The sequence below is a fragment of the Copadichromis virginalis genome, linkage group LG23, assembly GCF_057382275.1.
Source record: "Copadichromis virginalis isolate Kocher_CV1m ecotype Utaka linkage group LG23, C_Virginalis_male_GT1.1, whole genome shotgun sequence".
Taxonomy (NCBI): Eukaryota; Metazoa; Chordata; class Actinopteri; order Cichliformes; family Cichlidae; genus Copadichromis; species Copadichromis virginalis.
The window spans coordinates 29,238,669-29,254,528 of record NC_140639.1 but is presented as its reverse complement, the minus strand read 5'-3'; the positions used below and the strand labels follow the sequence as shown (position 1 = coordinate 29,254,528).

Sequence of the window (15,860 nt, the reverse complement as noted above, 5' to 3'; positions counted from 1 at the left end):
CAGCATGTTTGTCAGCATGGTGGTGGAGGGGTGAGGATTTGTGCTTGTTTTGCAGACACAGGTCCTTAGCACCCTGCTGTCATTGAGTCTGCCATGAAGTCTTCTGTATACCAAAGTATTCTAGAGTCAAACATGAGACAGTCTGTCTGACAGCTTGGTTAAAACTGGATCAATGGGACAATGATCCCAAACACAGAAGCAGATCTACAACAGCCTGAAAAAGAAAAGAGTCAAAGTGTTGCAATCATTCAGTCAAAGTGCAGACCTTACTGACTGCAATGCTGGGGTGGAACATTAAGAGAGCTGTGAGTAAATGAATACAAACCTCAATTTCCTCCACAGTGATGTGAGACTGATAAAATCATACAGACAACGATGACTTGTTGCTAAAGATGCATCTACAAGCTACTGAATCATGGGGTGGACTTAGTTTTTCATGACTGCATTTACACTTAAAATATCCTGTTATTATCAAACCTCATGCTTCAGAATGTTCCCCCCTCCTCATGACTCTGTATTATGTCATATTGTTATCTTTAATAAGGCTCTCAGGCCTTCTAGTTGTACAGCCAATCAAAAAAAAAAAAAAAAACTAGCTTAAGTAAAGGTTGCCCTTAATGGAAGAGGAGCTAAATAGCTTGAGTTTACTATAAGAACACCAAAGATGGTGATGTAGTTGGAAGTGTGAACTGTAGAATGACTGTAAAATAATGTACATAAAAAACTAAACACGTTGATAAATTTGATTTAGACAGAGCACATGTTCAAATAGATTTCTATACTGACAAGTCTATGATGGAAATACATGTCAGCACGTTTCACATCCTGTTTCAGGCTGAGGGACAAAGTTTCAGTTAAGCCAGGCCCTACAGGAAACAGAAATCCACCAGAGGGACCATATTTGACACAAATACAGTTTGCTTTGGTAAAAGGTTTTTTTCTTTTTTCCCCTTCATTACAGTATGGAAACTTTTGCCACATCTCACCACATGCGCCTCGTCTTGATGAAAGACACTTTTCCATGTAAACAACGCAGTGAGTCGAAGCACCCTGCGTGTCAGTGACTTCCACCAATAATGTTGCTCTTAACATCATCCCAAATGCAGCTAATCACACTCCAGTCTAGAAAACACTGCCACGAAAAAGAAAGACATAAAACACCAAAAACGAATTCCTTTTTAATTGTGAATAATTATATTTTTAATTCATGTAAAAATCCTTCTACTTTCTCTTTTCTCTCACCCATTAAACTAATGCCGGTGCTTGAAACAATGTGTGCTGTTTGGATTTGTGTAAAATTTGAAACACTTACAGGGTGCTAGGAGGTGTTTGATTCGGAGGCAGTAATAGTGCTAATTAGGGATGTTTACACCGACTGAGGTTCAATTTACTTTTCCCTGACGAGGTTTGTCTCCTTATTTTGTGGCTCAGGGAGATGGATTTGCACAATATTTACCATTTGTCATCTTAAAGGAATTTAAAGATGTCAGGTACCCGACACCATAAATCCCCCGTGCAGCCTGAAGAAAGAAAGCCAAAAGTTGGCTCGTGGTTGTGTGAAGGTAAGAAAAATCTCAAAGACCTGCCTTGAGAGGGAGTGAGGTAGTCGGGGAGTCAAAGCTGTGATACTGAAACCAAAATTTAACGCTTAGGGGACTGACTCTTTGGAGAGGGAACAATAGAGAGCTGTCAGAGGGACCACCCTATCCCAGTTCATCCCAGCTTTTGACAAGAAAACCCAGAAAGCAGGAAATAAGAGCTACGCTTTAGGGTTTTAAATTCCCTCCACCCAGATCTGCTGCAAGGTGCTGGGGATGATTGATGAGAACGTTTTCCTGTAAGGTTATGAGGCTGGAGAATAGCTGGCACCGCTGTTCTTGGGGTTTGAGATACAAGGGTAAACACTGTCTTTTCAGACCCACATTTCCCCGCTTGATAATTCACACATATCTCAGGGGAAATTAGTAAAAACTTCATAAACATCTGCTAGAATAAAAGAATGTGGAAGAAACGTTCATCGGTTTAATCTTTTACAAGCTCGACAAGACTCTGCAGAAATAGTGCAGACGTGTAATTTAACTTTCAATAAGATGCATGACTACACAAAAAAACAGACTGCTTCTTTTTTTTCTTTTTTTTAATGGCAGGAGGTGAGATCATCGCCAAGCTAATTAACCAGCACAAACAGCGGTACAACAAGGACAATGGCATTGTCATAACAGCAAAACAAACACAATCCACCTTCCTCTGCCCAAAAAACTCTGAACCGCACTCTTCCTCGAAGTCCTTTCCAGAGCGGCCCTTTCTGATGCAAACCTCAAACCTCAATTACACTGTATTTTTCCAAGATGAAATTATGCAGCCCATTTAGTTTTACTCAAAAATCTCCCATCCCGATGTCGTGTTGACCTGGGGAGGAACTGCAGCCTGAGCGAACTATAAATGGCTGGCATTTATAGCGTGTAACAGTGATGGATGGAGATGTCCGGTGGATGATGTTTTGAATGGGTAGCAGCGGGATTTAAGACGGCTTGTGCACTTTGCCATAAAAGATTAGAGTGATGAAACCAGACTGTTGTCAGAGTCCACAGGCTGATATCTCAGGACAAATGTTTTTTGGGCCTGAAACTGAGATAATCCCCCTGGCAGTGGCAGAGGTGCGGGAGAGTAGGCGGGTTTGGAGTATGACTAAAAGGGTGGAAAAATGGTTTAAAGGGTCTATCCAGTTTCAGAAGCCTCTTATGGCTTAGCGAAGGGGAATAAAGAGGAAGTATCCATATCAGCAAGGAGACAAGTAGGGTTGGACAGCAGTCCTGCAAAGAGGTGCAAGAAAATGTATTTTTTTGCTTTATCCACTTCAATAAATCCCCAATTCCTTATCTCACTCCCCTCTGAAAGACACTCATATTTAGTTTTATCAGTCTGCGTGTATTACAATGTCTCAGTGCCAAAGTAAAGAACGTCAGTGAGCCTTCTTCCCTCGTATCACCTATAATCTGGTTAAATGGATCTAACAATTTAAGAAGGCTTGTTGAGCATGGCGAGGAGGAGGTACGCGATCTGTGGTTTGGACACAGAGCAAACACAAGACAGAATAAATGCTATGCCTGGATCTCTCTAATTTAATGTAAGTATAGCGTGAGCTCATTCCTCAGGCGCACTCTTTTGCTTTTTTTTTTTTTCAAACAAAGAAAATTATGAGCTCGCATTTCGAGCAGCCGTATATTACAGCCAGTATTGTGCTCAACCCGATATAACATAAAAATCGGATCGAGCAGCTATTCTTTTTCTTTGATCCGTTAGCCCCTTGGCTTAGATTCAGAGGGACAGTGCTGCATCCAAACTTTAATATTACATTTCAGATGGAGGCCTTTCTGTTCTAGCTTGAAGGGATAAAATTAAATTGATTTTAGTATCAAATTAAAACCTCATTTAGTCTGTTTGTTTTTGAGGCCAGACACAAATATATACTCAAATACAGATGTTAGTCTTTTTTTTTTTGTTGTTCAATTATGGTTCCCCAGCTTGAGCGCTTGGGGAGACCGAAGTGTGATGGAAGGGTCCAAAAAATGCTTCCTTGGGTTCTCTAGGGAACTTCTGGAGCGGCTGCTGGGTGGTTGTAGAGAATAGTAAAAGACTGGTGTTGCATAAAGAATTCCCAAAGTGTGCGTGTACATATAGAGTGTGTATAATTCTGCAAAGTAGAGCGTTCAAGTACATGATTTGCTATTCAAGAGCATGACAACAGGAAGACCTTGACCACTATGGCATGTAAAGTTTTTAACTACATCCTCGCAAAACTGTAAAATAATTGAACTAGCATTTAGCCGTGGTGCGGTCGGAAACCAGTGACTCCAGTGGCTCGAGGTGCACAAAAATGATTTTTATGTTTGTACAGCACACAGCTTAGCACGAGCCAAGTGTGACTGATCCATGCTGTGATAATGCCGCAAGGCCAGTACAAATGAGACATCCACTCTGCAGCTGGCATGTGTGGCAAAATGAAGGAAAAGTTAAGACAGCATGTCTGAATTCCCTGACTTTGTATCCCTGATACAAAGTATCGAGACACTGGGAAGAAAAGCCTTCCTTGGAACCAACAAGGCCGGAAACAAACTTTTTTGTGATTTCTTTAAGTCATCTTCAAGTATAGTTCTTCAGGCTTCTTGAAGGACATTCAAAGCTCTTCTTTGGATGTTTCTGCCTTTTGTTCTGTTCTCTGTCAACATGATCCCACACTGCTTCAATAATGTTGAGGTCTGGGCTCTGGGGAGGCCAATCCATGACTGATAGTGTTCCACTGTGTGTTTTTCTATACAGGTATGATTTTACTGGACTGGCAGTGTGTTTGGGTTCAATGATATGCTGAAAAATAAATCTGCTGTCAATCAGATGCTTTCCAAATGGTATTGCATGGTGGATTAAAGTCTTATGGTACTTTCGGTGTTCATAATTGAAATATCTCAATTTTTCAGCTAATAGCTCTTTGGGAATCACCTCGTTATATATATCTATATAGATATCGATATCTATCTATCTATCTATCTATCTATCTATCTATCTATCTATCTATCTATCTATCTATCTATCTATCTATATATATATATATATATATATATATATATATATATATATATATATATATATATATATTATTTTTTTTTATTTTTTTCCTTCTTTTTTTTCTTTTTGGACAGGCTGCTAATAACAAAGTGCCAAAAGATTTAAAATCGTCTTTTTCCTAAGTTGCAATGAATGATGTTGGTTTTGAGTTGAGTCCTCTTAGTCCTTTTTCAACTGCTTGAATGATCCATAAGTCAGTGTTAAGTGGCTCACATTACTCTGACAATGGTCAGGTACAAGGACTAGATTGGATGGTTTTTCACTATTTTTTTTATTATTAGAATTATTTATTTTGCTGCCTTATCTACTGCTCCTTCAAACAGAACAATGATTCCTGTGAGCGCAGCAAACGCTTTGTCCTGTCAAAAGTGCCTTTAGTGTATTTTAATGTTTTATATAAGCATGTAGGAGTATGTAGAAAGATAGCTCTATACCTCTACAAATTATGCAGTAAAAAAAGTTTTCTTAATGTTGTAAATGAGAAAAAAAAAAACAGAAGCATGTGTAAAGATCCATGCAACATTGTTAGACGATGTTTTTTCTTTTTTTTTTTACATTTTTTAAATATCTTGTAAAACCTCTCAAGACTCGGCACCCTGCCAGAGCTAATTGCACCAAAAGAAAAGAAAATCACCATCGATCTTCATCATCACTGGATGTTAGTGGACAAAGCTAAACCTCACAGTCCTCAGTGCTAAAATGCTTCTCTGGAATCCCTCCAGATGTGAGCCATCTGTTGTGTTCAGTCACTGAGGTGAGACTGGTCGTGTCTATCCAGACGGTGACATCACCCCGAATAGAGACAGCTAAAATCCAGCACTGTTCATTAATAACACCGCTGATCCAAGCCTTTCAGGCAAGCTCTCAGCATGAATTGAGGTGTCCCACTGGTGCACTTCATCAACAGTATAAGTGCTTTCTGCCACAGGGAGCCTAATGTGGCCAGGAGACCTGAACACCAAGGCCACGCTGTACAACAGTTCCATAACACGTCGCTCTGAAGGTTTTGAATTTTATGGAGTGACATAAAGTCATGGTTAAAAGTACTTAAAAAACTGGACCCGTTTTAAAACAGGTTGCAGGATAAAAGGTGACACAAGGAACATTAAGAAAAGATATCAGTTAACTGGCTTCAATGCACACACAGTCAGAGAGGTTTTTTTCTGCACCCGCCATGCAGTACCAACTTGCTGATTTCTAACTGCAGATTTTTTGCGATATTTTGAAATAAGACTTAAAAAAAGGGAAATATTAAAGAATGATAAAAACAACATCTCACCCAATATAAAGGCTTTTGATCAGGATCCACCTTCACATTTTTATCACACTGGGTATACTTTAGTGTCCTTTTTCAGTAAGTATTTCAACCCAAACTGTGATCATTTCCTTAAAAACTGTTGTTCTTAAGACTAACCAAGCATCAAATAAAAATTGAGCAATAGACAAAAGACGAAAGAACCATGAGAAGGTCCTTCTTGGACTCCATTACTGCTAGGACCAGGGACAGTATAAAACATGGAAATATCTTCTGGGCCGAAAAATGAAGCCAAGGAAGTGCCTTAAACCTCCAGTCTATTTGAAGGCCACCAGATGGTGATAGCTATGGTGACTCTCGGACTTATAGACCTGCCCTGATCTTTGAAAACACTTTCCTGTTGGGTTTATGGTCTTTTTTCAAAAAATCTTGTATGTATAATGTTTCAAAAAGGATTATTTGTGCTGTGAAACCACCATGGGGTTAGCCAGTGAGCCCCTCCTAGTTACATCCTTTTTTCTTCCACTGAAGATGACGACAGTGGAAGCTTCAAAATGGGAATTCAGAAACCAGTGGGTGACATCATGGTAGCTACGGCCACCTTTTATACCGCCAATGGATCAACGCCAAAGGACGTCAGCTCTGCTAGTTGCTATGACAAAAGAGTACTATGTGATGCCCTGAGAATGAGACTATGATGATTTTTTTCCCCACATTTCTATTCATTAGAGCATAAAACAGTTTTTTTGTTGTTTTTTTAGATCCACTGGTCATAACAATGTAAACAACGCAGTGCAAGTGTCTGACTCAGACAGACTTCATCAAACGTGTACAATGGAAAGCTTTGACGACAAAAAAATGTGTGTCATTATAAAAAAAGAAGGCATCACCCACTGGTTTGTAGAGCCCCCATTTTAGAGTATTACAGTTCACCATTTTGCCCCCTCAATAGCTGATCCTTCAGAGGGTGAAGCCACCCTGCATGAATCATTTAACAGCTAAATGAAAAAAAAATCCCTTGTGATATAACTTTTTTTGCTCTCAAATAACACCGTGCCAACAGAAACAGATGTGGGGATGACATACGGCAATCTGTGAGAACGTCGAGCGATGACGTGGCACCCTCGGTCTGCTTGTCTTCACATTAATTCAGAGTCCGAGACATTTTGAGGCGGGCTGCCAAGCAATTGGGATAATGAAAGCCGAACAGGAAGTGAGCAGACAATAGACAGAACTCATGTCCAGGATCCCAAAAAACGCCGCCCATCCAGGCTGTCATAGCCCTCTGATCGCTCTGGGAGGGGAGTGATGTCACCTTAGCATAGATGATAACACAGACACACACTCACAGCCCATCTAAGCAGCGTCTCGCTAAAGTAAATTCCAGCGTCACACCCCACATCCCAAATGACTATCATTTACATTCCTCCCAAAAACAAAGAGGTGAGCAGCGAGTGGGAGGATCCGGGCTGAGCGAGCTATTTGGCTGGCCGGGATGGAAACGCTGAGAGGACAGAGCAGAAGGGTGAGAACAAGAGAAGAAAAGGAGAGCGAGGGCAGGAGGAGAAAGGGGAGAACGGGAGGAACAATGCTGACAATAAATCATGTAAAGGAAGTTGTCATAATAGGTGGTGGTTGCTCAAGTGTCAAAATTCAGGAAGGGACACATTTACAATCAGTAGCACTTGTGCAGGTAATGCTGAGCTCACTATTAGCGAACTCTTACTCAGCACACGGCGGTTTAAAGGAATAAAATAGAAGTTTTTGACAGGCCTGCATGAATGCTGCTAATATAATACAAAGGCAACAGTATTTTTAACACAGTTTATGAAGGTTTGATCTTATTTGACCTTGATGAAGAGGTCAAGGTTCAAACTAATGTGATATATAGAATCCCCATATATCATTTCCTATATGCCTATATGTTGCCAGTACTAACAATTGCAGTAATAGGCAGCCCTATGTAGCATTATTATCGCGTTGACCATCGGTCTATTGACCTTAAAAGAGAGGTCAGAGGTCAACTGTGACATGATACTTAAACCTTTATATCAGTACGTTCACACTTAGATTCTAGGTTTTAACGCTTTTTTGTCAGTTTTAGACGGATAAATAATTAGGTTGACCTTGAAGATCTCGGTGGATGTAAGCCAAATTTTAATGGATTAAGCTGAGTTTTATCAGAATTAATTCAAAACTTTTTGAGCTATTGTGTTTGCAGGTATGTGACTTAATCACAATTTGGACCTATTAGAAATACAACAGGAATTTATTTGAAGTAAGGTACTTCATAGGCTAAGTTTCATGAAGACTGAACTAGGAGGAGTTCAGGATCAGACATACAGACAAATGCTACAATCCAATGTTTTGGTTTGTTATAATTCTACAGACTCATTGATGTATTAGTAATGCTACACGTAGTCATCCATATTTTACTGTCTGACTCATAAACTGTATATAAAAGATGGGCATAGCCAGCATGATGTTACCCACTCGTGTGTGGGCATTTTGGCTAACTCCATGTTACTTTCTCAAGTCTAACATGACCAGTGAAGGATGGATCTGTCTGGGATATTGAAGACGTTGTCCCAGTGATAGCATAACCCACTTTATAATTTATTTGACTCTAAATAGGGCGACATTTTTAAAATTAACATTGTCCTGTGTTAAATAAGGCTTAATATTGGCCAGTCATCCATCCATTCGCTTATCAGGGTCACGGGTGGGGGTGGGGGGTGCTGGAGACTATCCCAGCTGTCATAGGGTGAGAGGCGGGGTATACCCTTAACTTAAATATATCTACAATCTTATGGTGAACAGGGAGAGATACCAGCCAGAAACAGTAGGGCAGGAATAATGTGTATCAGGCTTTGGCTACAGGGACAATACTTGTGAGTCAAGTTGGTTTTGGGCTTCTCGCAGGATTTGGAACATCACCAGACTTATTATTTAATCACAGGGCTTGTGAATAAGTCATGAGTGGTTTTGGAAGGCACTGACTAAAACCTTTTGTGCTGGACATTTCGTTCTGCCAAATCAGCAACAGCATTTTTTTTCTACTCCTCATTTTGGTTTGACAAGTTGAATCTTCTTCCTACGTAGAATGTGAACCAATGAAACTATGCCTTTATTTGTTGTAATCTGATAACATTTCTCCCCCTTGGGCCCAACAGATGATCCGTCATTTATTTCTAATCACACTAATCCCCTCACATGTGAGCCATTATTTCTGAAAAATGAAGTGTGTCATCTGAGGTCTTGCTCCTGCTTGGGAAGTGAACAGAGCCAAGGCCTTATGAGAGGGTTCAGATAAATGACAAATGAGGACATCTGGAGAATTTTGTCAGGGGTGTGTCATTGACAAAGATACTGTAGAGACACAGAAAGAGAGGAGGACGGATGGGCCGACCGAGATGGCCAAAGGATGATAGAGGTATCAGATGGAGGTAAGAATAGGAAATATGACAAAGAGATCTAAGAAAAAAGAGATCTAATATGTGACTCATCTACAAAACAGCATATGAGAACATACTTGACTGATATAACATTATCAATAACTTAGATCTGAGCAGGCTGTTGGTCCACATAAATCTAATGTAGCTTAACTGTAGCTAGGATTACACTGTAAATGTTATAAGTTATAATCAGCAGGGTAAAGATATAAATGCAGCTACACACTAGATTCCTTTCTGATTATACTACCAAGTGCTTAAATACAGTGCTGGATAACATGAGGAACTGCCATTGGCATGACTTCTTAGATAAACTTGTAAATGTTAGGGTTTTGATGTAATCTAACCAAACGCTTGTATATCCAAGGTGGAAGTTTTCCAGAGGCATTAGGGTTTTTTTTTTTAATGAGGTAACAAACCATTTTTCTCTGAACTGGGCATGGAAAGTAGGCGGCGATCTGTGCAGCTGGAAAATTTCGCCAACTTAGGAGGTGCAAAAAAACTACATTTCCTATAATGGCCACATGAGGCAGGCCAGCTTCAAACACCCTGTGTTAAAATTCCCAACTCAGGAGAAGAGAAAAAATGTTTACCTCCTGACAGAAAACCACAAAATCTCCCCATTTTTTGCCTTTTCCGTTGGTGAAATGCCCTTTTTTAATTGTATTTCAATTTAAACCTACCACTTTATTTATGAGTATGGCTGCCTTTAATGGCAAGAGGGAGGTGTCGCCGCTTTGATTGACGGGTGTCTCAAATGGAGCTGTAGATGCCAGACCCCTCAGGTCTGGCATCTACAGGCTTTCAGGCTTTCTTTGTGTTAGCTGGCTTGATGAAACTCCAAAACTTGGACATAATGGCTATCACGTCGTTGCTTATCAGCTTTTTCTGCTATCTATAAAGAATATGAAAAATATAATGGCTCCAGATTAGAGCTTGAAACTTGAAAGTGAATACATTTAAAGATTAAAGGTTCCTGAGGCATAACCTACTAAAGAAGACGTGGAAATCGGTTTAGTTTGGCACCAGATCAAAGTGAAATTAAATTTACTGATCAACTCTGTATCAATGGTCTGATCAATTTTCTGATGTGTGTTCTGTTACCTGTAGTTCCAGCAGTGTAAAAGAGACTTCCTGACAGATTAGAATAAAGTAGAAAAACATTTATACAATTTCTGGTTTTGAATTTATGCAGACACTAGTGACAGTGTGATGCATAGTGTACACTGTTGTAACTACAGCAGCCCTTCATTTGTGACTGTGGCAGCAGAGAATCTACATTAACATTAAAACAGGATGCAAATAAAAGAATCAGTGAAAATGTGGGACTTCCAGTGGATTTTAAAATTAAACGTCAAACATAAACTGTTCTCAAACACATGCGACCCACTTACACCCCTCAGATCTCTTAACTTTGTGGTGAATAACTGTAGCTACAGCTTGTCTGTACTGTGCTTTACTTTTTCCTCAGTGAATTAGATCATATTATTTGAATGTCACCTAGGCTTAATTATCAAAAGCATGCGTCCAAGCAAAGCACCAACCCTGCTTTGCTAACCAAGCCTGCTAGCCTTAACTGCAAACCTAGAACTCCATATTCTTGTCCAAATATATGAACTTCTAGCTCTAAAAACAACAAGAACAATAAATATTCTCTTCAAAGCCAGCAGATGACATCTTATCACGTCATTTAATGCTATAAACGGTGCTCTCTTCAGTATGATTGATTGGATAAAGTTGAAGGTCCAATGCTAGAAAAACATGTATCGTTTAAAACAAATTCAAAAGGAAAAGACAAAAAAAGTCACACAAAACCACATAAATCCACTCCTGTTGAAAACAACAACTTTATATTATAAAGGGCACTTTATATAGCCTCTGTAGAAATTTTCCACATATCTCACTTATCTTAACTGCACTACTGTATAATTCTGTGTAAATAATCATTCTGTACAATTTTTAAATCTACAACTGTTTATAACCTGCATAGTTCACATTTCTGCATAGCTGTATATCTCATATTCTGTATAGTTTTTCATGTTTATATCCTGTTCATAGCCTGTACATAGCTTGTACTCACTACAGCCTGTACATACTTATAGTTATAGCATATTCATAACATACTTCATACTGTGTACATTATAACACACCATAATAGACCCATTTCTGTAATATACTCACATATCTATATTATTGCTAATATATATTGTAATATATCTATATCATGGCTAAAGCACTTCTGTATGGATGCAAACTGCATTTCGTTGCCTTGTACCTGTGCATGTGCAATGACAATAAAGTTGAATTCTATTCTATTCTATTCTAACAAGTAAAAGGACTCAGTGCTGTGGCCACAGAAACAACTCCGCTAGGCCAGCTTGACATCGCACAAAGAAGGGACACATCGATTCAGCCACGATGAGGCCTACTTCCCAAATGGCAAATGTGTGTTCTCATTAATGTTACGTAAAACAGTTGTTTTGTTTTTGTTCAACTTTGCTGTTCATCTCATCTCTGACAGCCTTTGGATGCGTCACTTTATTTAGGCCAGTGTTGAAATAACAATGTGATGACACCCGTTATCATGGGACCATATTTCGCAGTGGACTGGGCTTGTTTTCCATTAATGCAGTTGTGAAAGGGTGACCAGATTAGGAAACCCATTTCCTGTGTTTAAAAATCCTGGACAGTGCACGTCAGAGAAAGAGTGAATGAGTATCTGAGTAGGAGTTTGGCCACACCGCACTAATGGCAGATTTGAGAATTTCCTCTGCTGTAGGTCCCCTATTCAGCAGAATTCTATTTTCCCTGAACTGTTATGAAAAGAGTAGGTGGTTAAAATGAAAATTATGCTTGTATTAACTCAGAGAAATGAGCTAGCGTTTACTCCAAGCACCTTGAATTCAGCTGGAATGACCTCCAAGTAAACTGCTGCTTTCATTTCTTTTAAACTGGTCCCCTGGATGGTGGTCACACTGTAATTTTTCCTCAGGTTAAACCAGCATTTAGATGCAGCATATATGCTCCCTCTTAAACACAACCTCCGCACTGAAGGCTCAAGTGCGGCTATCTTTAACTGCGTAAACACAACCTTTGTTTTGGTGAAGGCTCGGGGGCTGCTTATCACAGAGGTAAGGCTGGGGATGTTAATGCTGCCCCTGGGAAGGCAAACATTAAGAGATTACCCAGGTAGTGGTTTCACTGTTAGTCAAATGGCAGCTTCCTTCTGCTTATTAATTATCTTGAATAAACAGTCTCCCAACAAGTTCGAAAATTTATGAGACAGGCCTGCAAACACACCTCTGATAGCTCAAAAGAATAAGATTACCTGGTAGGTCTATGGGTGGGAAAAAGACAGGCTTTAGTGCCAGAGACCAGAAAGCAGCTTTTGTATGCTTCCACGGACTGTTTGATATGAATGCTAATCCACCAGGAAACCATCAAAGAGCGTCTGGAGGCACCCCACTCACCTGACAGCTGGGCAGATTGTGCATATGTGTGCCACTTCCTTTCTTCCTGTGAACTGGCCACCACCTTACGAAATCTGTGGTCAGTTGTTTCTCTAATGTATTTCTAGAGTTGTCAGTGAATCTGAATGGACTCATCATCATAAATGTGTGTAAGTTTAATAACAGGAACCTCACTCAGAGGCTCAAATGTCTGTTAATAGTGATTCCTCAACCAAGAATATATATAACACCCCCCCCCCCCCCCCCCCCCCCACCTCAACCAAAGGGGACCTCTTTGCTAACCTGCAAAGAAATGAACAGTCTGTGATTTTTATTGTAGTTTAATTTTAATGGACAGAGACAAAATATCAAGCAAGTAGAAGTACACAGTACATAAAAGTTATAAATTTGAGCCAAATGTCATTGAGTGAAGTATGTTTTTGATCCTTTTACAACCTAGTCACAATTCTGGCTGCCACGGATTGGATGTGTGCACACAGATTACAATCAATCAAAGATCAAAGAGCTGCCAAAGGATGTCAGGGACAAAACTTTAGACCTGCACAAAACTGGAGTGGGCTACAAACTTTTGTGACAACTTTTGGTGTGATTCTTTGGAAATGGAAGAAATATAAAATCACAATGAGTCTAGAGATCCATGCATGGGGTGAGGTTGATTATGAAAAAGGTGGTGGATCAGCCCAAAACTACATGGGAGGAGCTTGTAAATCATCTGAAGGCAGCTGGGACAAAGTCTTAGAGTCTTGGAGCACTTGCAAAGTCCTGCTGCTCAAGAAGGCCCGTTTTAAGTTTGCCATTGATATCTAAATGATTTCGAGAAAGCTTGGGAGAAAGTGCTGCACTCAGATGAAACCAAAACTTTTTGAAGGAAGAGAAATATTGAGTATAACCCAAACGGCATCCCCACATTCAAGCATAGAGATGGAAAGATTATGCTTTGTGGCTGCTTTGAAAAAAATGGCGCCGGTGAGGTCGGCTGCCGTGCTGGATGCTCTGCCCTAACTTCTCCACTAACTTCTTTTTGCAGTTTTTCGTCACTTTTTGCTATATCTGCGATAATCTTGCATGGGCATCATGCAAAACACACAAATCCGCTACAGTAGAGACACTTTGGTTTCTATTGGTCTGCAATACACGAACATTTCACCATGTTTAACTCCGGACCCAACCTGGCCAAAGGAGATCCTGAGAGAGAACAAAGGACGCGACCCTAAGCGACGGCCTCGAGGTAAAAGAGCCGGCATCAGGAACAGGCTACGGGCTCGCGCACACCGCGCACCCATGCCCAGTATCCTGCTAGCCAATGTTCAATCCATCGAGAACAAGCTTGATGACCTCAGAGCCAGAATCAAGTTCCAGAGAGACATTCGGGACTGCAACCTCCTCTGCTTCACCGAGACTTGGCTGAACCCAGCGATACCAGACCACGCCGTGCAGCCGACGGGGTTCTTTTCGGTTTACCACATGGACAGAACAATGGAGTCGGGGAAGAAAAGAGGTGGTGGAGTGTGTTTGATGGTGAACAACAGATGGTGCGACAGCACAAACATCTCCCCACTCACACGCTCTTGCTCGCCCAATCTGGAGCTTTTGATCGTTAAGTGTCGCCCTTTCTACCTCCCTCGGGAATTCACTGCGGTCATTGCCTGCACTGTTTACATTCCGCCTCACGCAGACTCGGACACTGCCTTATGTGAGCTACATGAGGCTCTCACACATCAACAAACACTTCACCAAGATGCCGCACTCATTGTTATGGGAGATTTTAACAGAGTGAATCTCAAACGGACATTTCACAACCTTCACCAGCACATCAACTGCCCCACCCGGGGCACGAGGACATTAGACCACTGCTACACCCCGTTCAAGAACTGTTACAAGGCTCAGCCCCTGCCGGCATTTGGAAAATCGGACCATTCCGCCATCTTCCTCATGCCTGCTTACAAACAAAGGCTAAAGCAGCAACCACCAATCAGGAGGGAGGTCGCTCGCTGGACGGACCAATCGGTGGCCGCGCTGCAGGACGCACTGGATGACGCACTGGATGACGCAGACTGGGACATGTTTCGGTGCAGCTCTGATGACATCAACATGTTTATGGAAGCGGTTGTGGGATTTATCGGGAAACTAGCGGACAACACAGCAGAAAGAACTATCATCCGAACGTTTCCCAACCAGAAGTCGTGGGTGGATAAAAACATCCGCGACGCTCTGAGATCACGCACCGCTGCCTACAATGAAGGGCTTGTCTCCGGTAATATGGACCTATACAAGGCTGCGTCCTACAACGTGCGCAGCGCGGTCCAAAAGGCAAAGCGGAGCTACGGGGAAAAACTAGAGTCACAGCTACGACAGTGCGACTCTAGGAGCCTGTGGAAAGGACTGCGGACTATAACGGACTATAAACGACCAGCTTCTTCAATGATGAATGCAGATGCTTCACTGGCTGATGAGCTGAACACGTTTTATGCTCGCTTTGACGCCGCAGCAATTAAAACAACAAACGGCTGCGCGCGCTCGGAGTGCACCAGTGAAGAAAATGCATTCGTCATCACAGAGCATGCCGTGAGGAACACCTTCAGGAGGGTGAACACCAGGAAGGCAGCAGGACCAGATGCAATCCCTGGCCGGGTCCTTAGAGCCTGCGCTGATCAACTAGCACCGGTGTTCACGGAGATCTTCAACCTCTCCCTGGCCCAAGCTGTGGTTCCCACGTGCTTCAAACAGTCCATTATTGTCCCTGTTCCAAAGAAACAACAGCCCGCTTGCCACAATGACTACCGTCCAGTAGCACTGACTTCAATTGTGATGAAGTGTTTTGAAAGACTGATGAGAGATCACATCACTTCTTCACTTCCTGCCACCATCGACTCACTTCAGTTTGCTTACCGGACTAATCGTTCCACAGACGATGCCATATCTCACCTGCTCCACACATCCCTGAGTCACCTGAACACTGGCAGAGGGAATTATGTTAGGATGCTGTTCGTGGACTACAGTTCAGCATTCAACACAATAATTCCCTCTAAGCTTTTCACCAAGTTGACGGATCTAGGACTC

General features: G+C 41.3%; 1 protein-coding gene across 2 annotated transcripts in view; it reads left to right on the top strand.

Moving 5' to 3' along the window:
• filip1l (filamin A interacting protein 1-like) overlaps positions 1–15,860 on the top strand; it is a 106,407-nt gene that overhangs the window by 61,292 nt on the left and 29,255 nt on the right. The window lies entirely within an intron of this gene.